Source organism: Papaver somniferum, chromosome 4, assembly GCF_003573695.1.
Source record: "Papaver somniferum cultivar HN1 chromosome 4, ASM357369v1, whole genome shotgun sequence".
In the NCBI taxonomy this organism is placed as follows: Eukaryota; Viridiplantae; Streptophyta; class Magnoliopsida; order Ranunculales; family Papaveraceae; genus Papaver; species Papaver somniferum.
In genome coordinates this window covers 108,814,308-108,830,694 of record NC_039361.1, presented here as the reverse complement: position 1 = coordinate 108,830,694, position 16,387 = coordinate 108,814,308, and the positions used below count along the sequence as shown (strand labels likewise).

The 16,387-nt window shown below is 35.4% G+C and overlaps 1 long non-coding RNA gene across 8 annotated transcripts; it reads left to right on the top strand.

The window, feature by feature from the left end:
- The first annotated feature begins 2,448 nt into the window (after positions 1-2,448).
- Positions 2,449-7,088, top strand: LOC113276300. Of its 8 annotated transcripts, none has more exons than XR_003324261.1 (6): positions 2,449-2,594; positions 3,384-4,909; positions 5,171-5,734; positions 5,960-6,101; positions 6,240-6,360; positions 6,897-7,088. It is a non-coding gene; the product is annotated as an uncharacterized LOC113276300 (long non-coding RNA). The 8 variants fall into 8 exon arrangements; XR_003324259.1 differs by having other exon boundaries at positions 5,171-5,740; XR_003324256.1 differs by adding an exon at positions 6,567-6,684 and having other exon boundaries at positions 5,171-6,101.
- The last annotated feature ends 9,299 nt before the right edge of the window (positions 7,089-16,387 follow it).

Here is a 16,387-nt window from a genome sequence, read left to right as displayed (position 1 = left end):
TTTGCTTACTTTATTTTTCTGGGAGGTTCACCTATATCTTGGAAGACAAAGAAGCAACACACAGCATCTCGTTCTTCTGCTGAAGCCGAGTACCGCACCATGACTCATACTTGTAGTGAGCTCACGTGGCTGAAGGCATTATTGAAATCTCTACGTGTGTCCCACTCTCAGCCTATGCTCCTTTACTGTGATAGTTAATCCGCACTTCATATTGCTGCTAATCCTGTTTTTCATGAACGCACCAAACATATCGAGATTGATTGTCACTATGTGCGCGATAAAATTCAGTCTAGTGTTATTGTTACTTCTCTTGTTCGGACAACTGCTCAGCTTGCGGATATCTTCACTAAAGATCTTGGACGTCCTCAGTTTGAACTGCTTCTTCGCAAGTTGGGCATTCGTGATCTCCATGCTCCAACTTGAGGGGGAGTATTAGGAGATACGTATTTATTGTGTATATTGTATATATGGTTGCGTATTTTGTTAATTAGGAAAGTTAGTTATTACGTGTAGATTTGTTTTATCTCTACCTATTTAGTCATGGAGAAAACCAGTTTTGTAACTCAAGCTTTTGATAATAACAACTTCAATTTTCTGCCTTGTCGTTTCACAACTCAATCAAGCGTATACAAATTCAATATCACCACCACACAATCATGCAATACTGTTGGTCAAGGTTATGAAAATTCGATATAGTTTACTACTTAGATCTTAAAATGAAAAAGACAACGCAAGTGAGTTTCATAGATTTCCATCGGAATCATTACTAAAATGTACTCATAATTATCCATCAATTTCTATGTAAAATGTGTAATAATTAAAACAAAGCAATAGTGATGGTCAAGGTTATGAAAATTCAATATCGTTGAATTAATTATCAGTCTAGTTACTACTTCGATCTTAAAATGAAAATCCATGTTTAGATCAAAAATGAGTTTCATAGATTTCCATCAAAATCATTACTCAGATGTACTCATAATTATCTACTTCCTCCGTTCTTAAATAATAGGCTGGTTTCTATAATATTAGTTTCAAAAAAATAGGTTGTTTCCTAATTAGGAAAATCAAATGTTACTTTAGTTTTTGGGACCACTTTTCTCTTAACTTCTTTTGATGACAAATGTCATGTGGACCATCTCACTTTACTTCTTTTATTGACAAGTGTCATGGGATCATTTCACTTCAATTCTTTTATTTACCAGTGTCATGAGGATCACTTTCAATGATTAGTTCTCTTAATTTCCTTAATTTTCTCTAAAAATAAAACCAGCCTATTAAAAAAGAACGGAGGGAATACTTACTACCAAATTCTACCGAAAATGTGTAATGATAATTATTAAAACAAAACAATCAGAAGAATAAAAAAAAATCATTATTGGTTGACGATGGTGGTGGACCTAGGTCTACCCAGAATCCAAAACTTTGTTTTTCTTCACCTTCTTTTCTTTGCTGACCTCCAGATTTCTTGTGACAGTGAAGAGTCCAGAAAGGACTAATCATTAGAGCAAGTTTTATGGTGGAAGAGTTTCATCTTCCAACTTCCACGCCACCTCAACATTTGAAACCGTGGATGAAAGTGCAAGTGTAGTGGTGGAATAGTGAAAACGCTATTAAGAATAGCGTCTTTTTCTCAGCCGTTAGATTTCAACAACTCATCCTTAATAGCGTTTTTTTCTCAGCCGTTAGATTTCAACAACTCATCTTAAATCTACGGACAAAAAAAAAACGCTATTCCTAATAGCGTTTTCTTAGCGCTATTAAGAATAACGTTTAATGCTATTCTTATTGGCGTTCAGATGGATTCCACCATAAGATGGACCATCTCACTTTACTTCTTTTATTGACAAGTGTCATGGAAAACCCCAATTTGGAAGCCATTAGATTTGACATTCCATGGTTTTTTCACACTTGGAATAGGTTGGATTCCACCATAAGACTTGCTCTTAAGCCTTTATTGTGTGTTGAAATTTTTCTGACTAAACTGCCCCAGATATTTCTCCGTATAACGGTGTCTATTCATTACCATTTTATCGGGCCCTTGTCGGCTTTGTTCTTATTTAAAAATAGAAATTTTATTATCAAAACTAGTCATAAAAATACAAGGTGACCAAACTTGTGGTACGAAAACCCCACTCAAATGTTGGGATCCACGCCAAATTTTTAAAAATTGATACAAAAACCCCAAATTCAAATGTTAGTTTCATCAAATTTTATTTTGGTTTCATCATAAAATTTGATGAAACCAACATTTAAATTTGGGGTTTTTGTGTTAATTTTGTTTTGATGGGGTTTTTATGTTATTTTTGTTTTGATGGGGTTTTTGTGGAAGGATGGTGACACCTCTCGGGTTATAACTCGCGGACCGTTTTATTATATTATTTTGTTTTTCAGAAAAAAAAAAACAAAAAGAATGTTTTATTATATCATTAGTCAGAAAATTAAATCTACAAAAAATAATGTTTCATATGTTGTTTGTTTACTCCGAAATTTTTCTAGGGTTCGAAATCAAATTTGTCAGAAATGATTTGGTTAGTGGTGGCGGGTGCTTAAATCTGCTAGGATTCTGGTCCCATGTTTGATTTCCCATCAAAAAGGTACTTGTTCGAATTCTCAGAGACCCTAATTTTCATTTTTTTCCATCATTTAATCTATTGAAATTCTCTTCTTCTTCTTCTTCATCAGACCCTTCTTCATTTTCCATCATTTAATCCTAAAAAAACTAAAAACCCAGAAACAGAGGAGTTGCTTTAATGGAGGAAGAAGAAAATAATTGGGTTAATGAGTTAATGCTTACCCATAGATGAATGGGTTATCAGAAGTAATTTGCAATTTCTTGTGGATGTAACTCAAAATTGGGTTCTCATATCTGATACCCACCCACAAATTTTGATTGCTAATTTTGTTCTGAATCAGATTTTAGAAATGAAGGTTCAATGGTATATGCTTGTTAAGATGTTGGACTGGATAGCTGTAGATGAACTTCCTGTATTGTTTAATGTAGCAATTACACAGTGATTTTAGATGCAAAACACTTTTGTTTGCTGTATTGTATGATAGGTGTAAGCACTGTGGCTAATTTATAAATGTTTTTGATGTTAATCCCAAATAGAAGAAGCCACTTTTTTCGTTGAAGAAAGTGCTTGATTTAGTGGTGGTTTTATCAACTCTGATTTCTATTTGAACTACAAGTCAGTAGCGAATGAGATTACTAATGCTTGTAGGTTTGGTAACTGCAACTTTTGGTAGTCCATAATCTTCTACTGATTCAATATCGCTGCGGAGCAAAAGAAAAAGTTGTTCTTCAGTATATGTGACGTTGAAGTAATTACCTATGTTAATTTTATTGATTTAGTTATTTAATTTACTTTGATTCTATCCTGCAGAACTTCCGCCTTGGCTATTGGTCCGACAGGGCATGTGCCAAAAGCTGCAGAGTTGGGTAAAACGTAAAAGTAACAAAAGTACTCGGTAAGGCTACTAATTCAAGCAGTCAGAAATGCCATTTCCTCTCCTGTACCACCATCCACATCCCTATTCTCATTTGGAGTGGCTACTAATTCAAGCTCAGACGGCTTATCCGCTTCGATTACTGTAGCTTCAGATGCTTCCGAAGGTCTAGATACAAGTTTAGATACCACTAGCACAACCACTATTGTTGCTTCCAATGGCATCACCAACCCATCTATCTACCTTACCAGCAACCCTTGCAGCAACTTTCCAGTTTGGTTCAAGCTCTACCACAGCAGTTGTTTCATCTACCTCAAGTACAGTACAATTGCCATCGTCTGGCTCAGAGGATAAGCACTTAGAGGGTAAAAAAAAGCAGTCATCACCTTTTGGTAATCTAACCTCTACCGGGGACACGCCATCTACTACTACAAGTACTAGAAACGGCATATTAGGTTCAATGCTCCTGGTGCAGTGAATTCCTTCGTGAATAACAAATCTCAGACTCCCAAGTCCTTTTGCCTCTGCAACTGGATCATCTGTGTTCAGCGCAAAGGCAGCCACTGCTGAATCTGGAAGTGGGACTGCACCATCTACTAATAGCACGCTGAGTCCACTTGGGTCTTCTGCTCCTCTCTAACCTTCGGCTTTACCTGCTCAGCTGCTCTGAGCTCTATTAGTTCTCCATTTGGTAATTCAGCCCCTGCTGCTAATCCATTTGGTTTAAGTACTGGGTTTGGTCAAAGTTCTTCAACGTCCTTCTCTATGACTGCTGGTTGTATCAGTTCTGAGACTGCTGCAAATAGTTTATTCAGTTCGAGTCTCAGTCTACTCCATGTCCTGTCTTCGGTTCTGGATTTGCCTCCGGAACCTCAACTGGATGGTTTTCATTCGGGGGTTTAAAACCCGATGCTGGTTCTACACCTTCTGCATCAACAGGGTTTTCATTTGGATCATTTTGCAACTCCTGTTGGAAGCTCCGCACCCTTGCCAGGGTCGTCTCCTTTCTCATTCACTCTGCCGCTGCTGGCACAGTCTCTTCTCTCCGGCCGTGTCTGGTTTTGGAACCTCAATCCCTGTTATGTTTGGTACATCCCCGAATGATGATCAGATGAATATGGAGGATAGCATGGCTGAGGATGACCTTCGTAAAAACGTGTGACCAAAAAAGTAGCTTCAAATTCTTTCATGTTTGGGAAAATATGTGATAGAAAAAGCATTAATCAAGGAGCTCACATCTCATCAACTATGGATCAGAGGTTCAGATTAGGTGATACCTGTTGGTCGTATGTGACCACTGAAAACTACTTTCCAGATGGGGACATTGACTTGACCGACATTTAGTGATAATCCAAACATGAAGGTTACATGGGCTAATGAAGTACGTATTATGTCGGAGAATGAAGAGAAGAGTAATACTGCTGAATTTCGGTTAAAGGAGGTTCAGTACATTCAAGCAAAGGTATCTCTTTAAGTTTATCAACCGATTTTTCCTAATTTGAAAGGGAATTAGTTATCAGTTGTTCTTGCTTTAAGCTGTAGGTTTATCTTTGTATTCATCCTTTTAGGCTTTTGTTGGTGAAGATAATAAAAGGCCTTGTGGAAAACTTAGGAGGTTAACATTAAACTTTTCTCTATGTGTAATCTCTGTTTTGAAGAAGAAATCCTTTATGACTCATTTTGAGTTGTGCGCCTTGGCTAACAAAAGTCCTTATGTCTGTAGGTTGGCCATTTGATGGACCAAAACCATCTTTTTAAGTGCAGCATTATACTGATTAAAGCTCGGTGCTATTGTCAGAGTCGTATTTTGGGTGCTCATCATGTCCTGGTTTCTACCCATGCTCTCAAGACGTTGGTACTGTACATATTTAATCTTTTGCTGGGTCTCTTGAGGTGGCTAGAAGTCCAGATTTCCTACCTTTGTGATCTTTGTGACTTCAAATTTGTCGAAATTTACACCCAAAGACTGTACATTTGCAGGTTCTTTAATCATTTCCAGGAATTTTTCAGTAATTGTGACAGGTACTCGTGGACGTATAGTCGAAACCTTATTGAGTCGTCATTTACTGAAAATAGTTCGCATTTAACTGTTTTATATAGTACCTTACAGCAGAATCTCCTTGAAAGGATACCGGAGAGTTATTACTCAAGAAGCCCTTCCTCAATGTTAGCAGTTCAGTATATGCTGTTGTTCGAATGCCCAAGAAAATCCAGGCCAACCTTTTCGTTTTAAACATTTTAACGTTGTAGATCCACTATACCAACAACAACCTTGAATGCAGTGTTGGTAAAGGTCAACATTCTAAATAAATTTCATCATTTCGCACACCTTTGAGTATTCTCCTTCGTTATTTAGTTCCTCTGATGCCCTCTTTTCTATATGCATTTGCCACTTAGTCATCATGACTTTAAACACAATATTTTAATGTTACCACAGAGTGAATGCCGCTTGATAAACTTACCATAGAAAAGCTTATAACTAGTTGCGTTTTCTGTGGTTGTATTAATTCAGGACGAACAAAACGATTACATTAGGATGCGGAAGAACAACTATTACATTAGGATGTGGAAGAACTAGTTGTGTTTTCTGTGGTTGTGTTAATTCAGGACGACCAAAACGATTACATTAGGATGCGGAAGAACAACGAGAAAAGGTAAAATATCCACTAACAGATTATGAAATTGTGAGGTTCTATTTATCTGTTAATTAGATTTTGAAATCAATATCAATTCCTGTAAACTTTTGTAGTTCATCCGAGCCAACCCATCTTATTTTCATGTTCTTCTAATAGTTAGCCAAACGTAGATTTGCCACTGAGCTTGCATCAACAAAGAGTTGAGAAACTCTGATTCACTGTGGATAGTAGAAGGGTTCCTGGAGCAATCTAAAGTGGGAACTCATTTTTAAATAAGGTCGGCGGTTTTTCTTCTTCTCTGCTACTAGTGTCTGCCAAACTCATTTTCGAAAGAATGTTTCTAAATAGTTGCATATACTGAGGAAAGCACCCCAAACAACCATAGATTTCTTTCTACAGTTACGAAGGCTCGATTGGAATCTGAAAAACGCATTGAATTCACTGAATCCCTAATATATTCTGGTGCTCATGTTTAACCAACAGTGTCTATAGGTGGCAAGTACATCTTTGAAAGTTCTCATGAGCCTGAAAATACTCAAGGTTAGAAAGCACATGTTGGGGATCGATAGTATAGGTGGCTCTCCTTAGCTTTAGCTTGAATGTGAGTACGGCGTTTTATTTGCATTTCTCGAATTGATAGTATTTAATTGCATTTTCTCATTTAAGGGTAGCACGTTGCTCACAATGTAATTAGAGTATGGAAACACGATTTTTTGCTTGCATTTTGCTAATTTCTGAGAGTAAACTCACTGGTCATACTCAACGTATTGTTCTACTGATCTGTGTTCACTTATGATGTTTGTTTGCTTTCAGGTTGTGATGTGGATTTCATAGGGGAACATGATGTTACTGATATTGTTTTATGAATCTTGTATATGGTATCCCTGTATAAAGCTTCTCATCATTTAAAAAATTAGTTTCAGTTTAAAGCTTCTCTGTAGCTCTTTGGCCCGACTCAAAATGAAATCTCCTAGACTCCTCAGGTTCTTGATTTGTTTCAGCCAATTGTTTTCTCAATGTCCCAGTTGAAAAATGTGACTTATTATCAGCTTTTGGAGGCAATATTTGGGCTTCTGAATCGTAGAGGAACCTTCTATTTGATCCGATTCTAATAGAACAGACGATAACTGCCTTGTCTGTAACCTTCCCCGGTTTACATAGAATTTTAAAGATAATCAAGCTTGGGGTCGGAATCCTTTAATAACTGTCTTGTCTATTGTTTGGTCAGTTCGATTTAAAACTATTTCACAGGCTTAAACATTTGGCAATTCTTTCACTAGCTTAGACATTTAGTTAAGGGCACACCACGTAATCAATAAACATCCATTAAAACTGTGATCATCAGACCACAGTTAAAGCAGAAAGAAAGAAAGAAAAGGGCGAAACATACATATGTATCTTGAGTTATTTTTTAGATAATAAACCAGGGTTTACAAGGTTAATTTTGAGTTATCAAAGGCGGTTTAGACGTTTCTGTCGTTGTTGAGCCACACAGAAAATTTGGGTCGGTTTAACAATTTTACGTTGCAGCAAGTTGCAACTCACATGATTATATAATCAGGCCGCGGACAACACTTTGGCCCACGAAGCAAATTGTGTCACATGATACATGTTGGCCTAAGTTTGATATTAGATCAAAGTTACAATTTTGGGGCCCAAAGTAAGGTTTTGTGAAACAAGGTATTCTTCAACAAGGTATTTTAAGCTTACAATTTTGCTCTAAAAATTGACATTGAATAGTTTTGCAGGAGCAAACTAGTGGAAACTGGTGGGTACAAATACAAGATACTCCCGTCTGATATTATCAGAGTTCTCTATTCACCCAATTATCTAAGACACCGGTAAAAGCTGAGTTCGGTGGAGAAATCTTTAATGACAGATTTAAAGGACGACATACTACGGCTAAAATGGGTAGTGATCATTTCCCTTTAGAAGGAGGTTTTGGAGTGTCCAGTTATTTTCATCAAGTCCAAGTAATTGATGAAAATAATGAAGCCAAAAGTCCCGAAAACATTGAGGTGCATGTCTCGAATCCAACTTCCTATAATTTGAAAATCCAAGACAAACATAACAATGGTTACGAATTTTACTATGGAGGTCCACGTTATAATGATAATTGTCAATAATAAAGAGAATGTGACCTGCCTAAGTGGTTAGTTGTTAGTAGTGGTCACCCCTTAATAAATTATTATGGTATGTTCAATGTAACGGTTTTTGCACGCATACACAAGATGAAAAGGCGGGGGTCTAACAACCTCACCCAATATTTCATTTAACAATCTGTATGGACTAACTCAAATATAATTCCAAGAGAACCAACTAATAAACGACCTCAATCAAGAAATATATCTAAGAGTTATATCTCTGTTTCACAATGTAATCAGCAAATCAAACAGATAGAAATCCGCGAGCCTGATCATTATATGAAACAACTTGAATGGTACCAAGACCAATGTTCAAGTGTCAATCAATTTATATCAACAACCAAAGGTTGGATTATCTAATTGATTGAACTACGCATAACCTGTGATATTTCAATTATATAGAAAATATAATGCGGAAAAGAAATAACACAGACACCAGAAATTTGTTAACGAGGAAACCGAAAATGCAGAAAAACCCCGGGACCTAGTCCAGATTTCAAAACCACAATGTATTAAGCCGCTACGGACACTAGCCTACTCCAAGTTAACTTCAGACTGGAGTGTAGTTGATCCTTAACCAATATCACATTGATCAAGGTGCAGTCACGTTCCTTACGCCTCTGAATCAAGCAGGACTCTACGCACTTGATTCCCTTATTTGATCTCACCCACAACTAAGAGTTGCTACGACCCAAAGTCGAAGGCTTGATAAACCAATCTATCTCACACAGAAAAGTCTATTGAATACATAAATCTGTCTCCCAGAGAAATACCTAAGGGTTTTGTTCCGTCTTTTGATAAATCAAAGTGAACAGAAACCAATTGATGCACCAGACTTATATTCCCTAAGAACAACCTAGTAATATCAATCACCTCACAATAATCTTAATCATATGGTTGCGAAACAAGATATTGTGGAATCACAAATGATGAGACGAAGATGTTTGTGACTACTTTTTATCTTGCCTATCGGAGATTAAATCTCGAGCAAATCTTAAAGAAGATAGTACTCAATACGATTGAAAACAGCAAGATCAGATCACGCAACTACGGAGAAAATAGTTGGGTCGGGATTCACAATCCCAATGAAGTCTTTAAGTCGTTAACCTATATTGGTTTTAGGAAAACCTAGGTTAAAGGAGAATAAACTCTAGTTTCAACTAGTATCACATAGGAGGTGTGGGAATTAGGTTTCCCAGTTGCTAGAGTTCTCCCTTATTTAGTCTTCAAATCAGGGTTTGCAATCAATGTTACCTTGGTAACAAAGCAATATTCACCGTTAGATGAAAACCTGATTAGACTCAAGCTAATATCTTTCAACTGTTATATCGAACTCAACTTATTACACACAAATGAAAAGTGACTTCATTTAGATATGGGTAACAGTACCTAAACGTGTACACCTTGTTGGATGAACAATAGTTAACGGAAATTTGTCATATGAACACTTTCATATCAACCTTATTCATCTTAACCATAACTAGTTCAAATGATTCAAATGAAACTAGTTCTAGAGTTGTTCAATTGTTTATATTCTCATAGAAGTATACAAGACACAATTGAAGCAAAATCGATTTTGATTCACTCGAATCAATTCATGAACATTATAGCCACGGTTTGCAAAAGATTGCATTCCTTATTATATAAATGTATTAGTTCATGAACAAACCGATTTTAGAACATAACCTACTCAAGTATGCGAATGGGTACACATACCTAAGTGGCCGGACTAAGTTTGGGTTCGCCAGTATGCGAACAGGTACGAATACCTCCAAACTCAGTTGAACTCCAGAACTTAGACTTACGCCAGTACCCGAACCGGTACGCATACTAAGTTCCCGGACTTTCATTAACCAACCAATACGCATACGGGTACGCACACCATGGTTCCCGGATTTGGAATACTTGCAACAGTTAGCATGCAAATACGCATATTGTGCTATATCCAATCATTGAAATGTTCTTAAAAGACGGGAATAGCTGTCTCACACAAACTATTAGCTTCGAAGCAATTCACAAGTGATCGAATGATCCATACGAAACATTCTGAGTCCACATCAAATGACTGTTTCACACAAATCATGTAAGATATTACCAGGAGATTTTCACATGATCATCTTTTGGCTTTCCTCAAGAATGTAACATGAACTTGGTTAAAGTGAAAGCTTACGAACACATATTTCGAGAAATATGTGAGCGAGTTAAACTCGGCTCGAAATATGAAATGTGTATAATCAAAGTCTATGTAGCTATACGACTATTGTCTCAAATAGGAGATAGAGTAGATAGACTTTTGAGTGATAGATGAGTTCAAGTATCAACATACCTTTTGTTGGTGAAGTTCCACAAGCTTATTAATTCTTCGGCTTCAATCGATGAAAGACGTGTAGTCTAAACTCAACTATACTTTCTATCTTAATCCGAGACTTAGCTATAAGTATACTAGAAATCAAGACTTATAGTTTTGGCAACTAAACTTGACAAACAAGCTTGAGATAGCAACACTTGCGAGTTCGACCGAGAAGTACTCTAACAATCACCCCCTTTGTCAATTTTAGTGACAAAACAATCAATACATATGGATTACAAAATAAATAAACTTTGTAGCTTCTCATCCAAATGCTTGATTTCCTTGGTTCTTCAACATTACTCGAGATACTCGTCACTTCCAAGTATTTCAGTGATTCTGAACATGTTCAACTCAACGTCACTGTTGTTGAAGATCCGTAGCCATAACAATGAGAAAATAGTAGCTCTCAATCATTGTTATACAGTGTCACAATATTATTACACAACATCAAAGTCCAATTGTATCACAACTTTGAAAACAATACTATGGTGATATTATCGCTCACCCTTAGTCAATACTTCATCTCGCAATGAAAACCACTCCCCCTTACATAATGATCCGTAAACCATGTGTATTTGTAGTGTGAACTACACATTAATTCTCCCCCTTTTTGTCAATATAAATTGGCAAAGGTACGAAAACTAGTGGGATCATAAATAAATTCTCATAGAGATACTTCATGACTAAAAGAGAACATATCAAATTTGTTTCGATGATTTCACATAGTCGAAACTTAGTGTATTCATCTAGAAGTTTATAAAGATGCAAGAAATCTCCTACATTCCACAACCCACAAAGATTTGCAATTAAGAACTAGTTCAATTAAGAACTCTCCCCCAGAAAATGTCATTCCCTAAAGAACAACAAGAGAGACCTTACTTTTACAAAAAAAGAATTTATCTCCCTCTTTTAACGACTTAACATCGGATTTTATTTTTCAAGAAATTTCCTCCATCATTTTAACCTTTTCAAACTCAGCTTGCAATGGCAACTTATAACCCATTTGATCTTCTTGAAGTGGATCGTCTTCAACTGCAACATCCAACATTTGAATGTCCTGTAAAATATCATTAACTTTTTTAGTTGTTTTCTTCCAATTTTTGAGAATTTATTTAAGAATTTAAAGATATCATTAAATTTTTGAGAAATTATTTAGCTTTTGCCATACAATTGCACTTGGAATACCCACAAAATTATGTGAAATGAGTTCCACCAAAATTCCAATAAGTCGTAAAAACCTTTCAAAAAACCACATGATTTCAAACGAAAAAGACTAGGACCCAGGGTCAACGATATCTAAAGGAACAATTATGTGATTTGATGTTGGTCTATCCTTAGGTAGTTGAAAAATAAGAGGATAATTTTTCTAAAGAAGAAGAGATTATGAATTTTTAAAGACGAGACATGACATGCATAACTTGACCATCAACCACGTGACTCTAGCTTCTTTTAGAGGCATATCAATGAGTTCATATTGAGTAATGAACTCGGCAAAATATTTCATACTTTTAGTAATATGAGTGCAACCTTTTCTCTTCTTTTTTTTCGTGGTCTTTGATGGTGTTGAAGTCTCCACCAAATATACCAAGGTCATTGATAATGCCCATAAACACTTGCATGTTCTTCCCAAAAAGCATTTTTAAGAGATGGAAAATTAGGCCCATGTTTATTGATTAATACCCAATATAAATTATCATTTTTTTTGCAGCGTCCAATCGAAAGAGAGTATTCATCCACAAGGGAAGACATAACATCAATAACGTCCTGGTTGTAAATAATGATTATATCACCAGGTCTATCCACATATTGTTGAAACTTCCATCCATAGTTAGAAGAGCCACAAATTTATCAAATATCTCTTTAAGAACATACCGTCATCTTAGTCTCTTGCAATATTAAAACTGAAACACCGCAACGTTAGATAATCTTGTGAGCAATTGTATGTATGCTCATTGTTAAAGCACAAGTCTTTAACATTCCAAGATATAATCTTGAGACTCATCTATAACTCTGGGAAGCCAAAACTTTCTTAAATATCATAGCTTTCAACTACTTTAAACGGTTGTATACTGTAATTTGTATCCATGTTTAATAACTACATATAGGTTAAATTACTCTACTAATGCTTGACGATTTCTGAACCATTTAACCATGGCTCTCTGGAAAGCCACTTGGTGATTATGTATACTTACGGTTGCACAAACATTATTTATAATTCAAAACAAACGTCTTTCATGCATATTGGGGAAGTTTAACATGCTTAATTTGTATACAAAGCAATTCGTAAACATGAAAACTAGTTCACGAACCTGCTTCGTTTAGCATTGTTCATAAATATAAATATAAGTCTCCCTGCACACTAGAAACTCATTCCTGGCACTTATGTGTCCTAGTTACGTCTAGAGTCGTCCTCTAAAAACCTAGGTTTCCTATGGTGAACTGTATTAGGTTACTTTGAAAGACTTCACTAAGGGATTTTATGAGTTCTGGTCAGACTATCTTTACCTGATAGTTCTTGTTATCTGGATCTTGTTCTTATTGATATTTTAAGTTTTCAAAACTTTAGATCAGGAAGATAGAAATATCAAAGAACTCTTCGTCCCAGACTTTGTGATTCTACAAGATAGATATATGAATCGTTCTGGTTTGATTTGTTTACATTGTTCTTGTGAGGTAGAACTGATTAGGCATCTCTATAACATTTAAAGAGAATAAGTTCATCTTAATCTTGAGTTTTCTTGATATTTTGATTCCTTGAAGGTTTCTAATACGCATATAGATTTTCATACCTTGATTGAATATATTTTCCAAGGAAATCAAATAGGCTTTTTGTTAGACAAACAATAGTCATAAAAGTCTTCACTTAGGTTGAAGCAACTACTCTTAGGCCTGTAAAGGGCGTCAACCAGGGAAATCTTTTTATGTAGGTTCTTTCGAGATCCAAAAGACGTAAATGGGCACAATTGAAGATGAGTTACTCATAGGGTCAATTCGATCTCAACTACATTCCAGTCTGAAGCCTGATAGTAGGCTAGCGTTTATAGCAGCTTAATACAGTATGGCGTTCAAGTTCTAGACTAGGTCTCAGACTTTTATACTTTGCATTTTTCCTTGTTAACAAATTTTCTGGTGTCTTCTGTTATTTTTATTCTACATTATATTATTTATCTTTATAATCGAAATATCACAAGCAGTACGTTAAAATAACCTAGACATATTTTAAGCCTAAAAGACTGTATAAACCTAAAAGGTTTATTCATGATAATTCTGAAAGAAAGATTAGATCAAGACTTGATTTTGTTGGAATTCAGTTCGTATTACAGTTCAATTTTATACTAGGTTATTACTTGGATACTGATGTCCAAGATCGTCCTAGTTAAACTTGGATTCATATCAGATATCGGATCTTTGCTGTTAATTGTGCTAGCGATTGTGACAAGTTTGTCCATACATGTTTCCGAATACAAATTCAGTGGTTTAGTTGGTACCTTATCTTTTTCAGTGGCAAGGCCAAGTAACTGTTCTAACTTTCTTAATGATATTTTCGAATCCAATAAAGTTACAGTTAGCGTTGTAAATATCAAACAAAACTAAATGAAAGTCTCTTATTACTAATGGTAACCCGAAATATGCTTACCTAGACACAACTTGATTATGCCAATATTGTATGCTCACCTTCTTGACACAAACATGAGGATTGCATGATAAAACAGGGAAGCCCTAATATATTTCCCTGTATCATTAAAGAGGTACTTGATTATATATGTGTCATTGAGAAAGCTGGCAAATTCCTTGATTCAAGAAGTATGTATAAGTTTACTCCATGACTCCTAAAAGAAGAATGCAATAGTTATCTTTGTTGATCTTTGCTCTTTCTTCAACGAGTTACGTGACTTGTTGTTTATGATTGGTCAAAATGACTTTGTCAACATTACCATTTTTCATTCACTTTTATAAGTCATTATTTGACTTGGTGAGACTACATTCAAATAACTATGAGTTCATAATAGGATGACTCAATGTGTGTCAATAATTCTTAAGCCCTTTTCGGAACTTATCCCCGCCTATCCGACTCCTATATAAGAGACAAAAATAAAATCCATGAGAATTACGGAATAAGTTGAGAAATATGTATGCTGATGTAAAACCATCTCATCGTAAAGTTGATATTTAAACTTAGTATGTGGCAGAAAAACTCTTGATGTCTTCCTAAATTAAAAGGATACATGTTTCACAAAAATATATTCAAGGTGGTTTCGTAATTCGTCTTATCATGTCTTGAATATTTTCTAAAGATTACATATCTAAAATCCTTGTTGTGCTCAGTTTCGCAACATTTTTGAGGATTCCTAATTTTCGGTCAATTCGTGACAATAGACTTTTTCTGTTCTTTTTTCTCTTTTTTTCCTTTTTGTTGTTCTTTATTTTTCTGGAAAAAACCTCCCTAAACTACCGTTTGGTTTCAATAATGTGTTTGGGTATAAATCAAGAAGCAACAAGTTAATTTGGATATACAATCTATGAACAACTTATACAAGCAAAAAAAAAATCACCATATTTTTACTTTTAATTTCTACTTCCACGAGTAAATATTTCCTCGTCCACTCGTCCTTCATGAGATGTGAAAAAGAGTGTTAAGCTGAGTGTAAGCTGAGTCTTTCTACAGAAAAACCTTCCCGAAAATCACTCCATGAGCCCATGAGTGACACACACCCATCTAACGCCATTTAGAGCATCTTCAACAGTGGGTGCTAAAAATTCTACGTGGAGTTTTTATTTAGATACTTATTCATGGGGTCATATGTATGTGGCAAAAATAGTAACGCTTTTCTCATGGACTATCTCCAACAGGGGGGTCTTATTTTGAGGATTTGTTTTTCTGGATAATGATAAAATTGATTCCCTCTTTCTTATTGGTTCAGAAAAGATTATTTAAAAGTAAAAATCTAAAATATGGTTAAAAAGATGACGTGGAGGTCATTCCCAAAGTCTAAATAAGACTTTCTCCAAGACCTTCATATTTATTTTAACACCCTTCCTACTTAATAGGACCCACTGTTGGAGATGAATTTATGTAAATGAGGTCTAAAATCCTATGTGGCATACAAAAAATAAAACCTTCACCTCCTATTGCAGATGCTCTTAGAGCATCTCCAACAGTAGGTCAAAAAAATCCTACGTGGATGTCATTGTTAGACCCCCATTTATTTAGATTATATCCCTGGATGTTAATAAGACCCTTTATATTAAAACTCATCTCCAGTAGTTAAGATTATACAATGTATTTTAGATTTAGATAAATATTAAAAAAATGATATTTAGTTTGATTCCATATTAAAAATTATTTTTTTAAAATAAAATTGATGACATGGAATTAGTTAAGGGTCATCCCGAAGGTGTAGTTAAGACTTTATTTAACACCTTCGTATTTAGTATTTGATCCCTCTTAATTTGTAGGACCCAACTATTAAAGATGCTTTTATACTAAATGGGGGTCTAAAATCCTATGCGTCATTGGAAAAAAAATATTTTCACCCATTGGTGGAGATGCTCTTAAGGTTCAGAAACATCACTTGAAGTCTTAACGATTAAAATCCTAAGAAACACAGCTGACTTTGTCTTGTCAGAAGCTCCAATCTCCTCTTGTTACCCATTTATCTTTTCCCTTCAGAATGTATATCATTTTTCTTCATCATTATCATGCATACAGGAACGAAGAGAAGGAGTATCCATAACAAAACTATGGGTCTCAAACAACTTTCTGACCACCAGAATCACCAATTTTCTGTTTTTTTCCTCGAAAGGGTTTT